We start from the raw sequence: 617 nt of genomic DNA, 5'->3' as shown, positions 1-617 counted from the left end.
TAAAGGCAGGGAAAATTAAAGAAAACTAAAGGCGAAATAAGAGCAAAAGAAAAAGAGAGAATAAGAGAAATGAGGAAAAGAGCGGAGCGCCGAAGTACCCAGTAGGCCGTAGCATCGCGGCAGAGTCGAACACAAAGTCCTCTTTCGTAATTTTCACATTTTCCAATTTTAGAACATTTGCCTCGTCCGGAGTTGCAAGCAGGCAATAAATCAACTAAATTCAATGCAAGTTGCAATCTCGGGGATAATCCTCCTTATCCTCCTTTAAGAAATAAACTCGGAGAAAGATATATAAAAGGCAAGTCATGAGGAGAGTGGGGCGAGGGGGAGGGGGTGAAGAGAGAGGGGGAGAAGCGAGGTCAAAGGAGGGAGGAGGGAAGCAGGAGGAGAAGGAAGGGAGAGAGAAGGAGGGACGTGGGGCTTGAGGAGAAGGAGGAAAAGAAGACAGAGGAGGTAAAAGATGATAATGTAGTTGTCTTGATAATATCGATAATCATTTTGATTGTCATGAATGACTTTAACATCACCTGCAATAGCCCCAAATCATAACAAGAAGAGTAGCGATAAAAACACTAATGGCAATACAGGTGACAACAATCATGCGTGCGTGTGTGTGT

The sequence above is a fragment of the Penaeus monodon genome, chromosome 33 (assembly GCF_015228065.2).
Source record: "Penaeus monodon isolate SGIC_2016 chromosome 33, NSTDA_Pmon_1, whole genome shotgun sequence".
Lineage (NCBI taxonomy): Eukaryota > Metazoa > Arthropoda > Malacostraca > Decapoda > Penaeidae > Penaeus > Penaeus monodon.
This window is presented reverse-complemented; position numbering follows the sequence as displayed.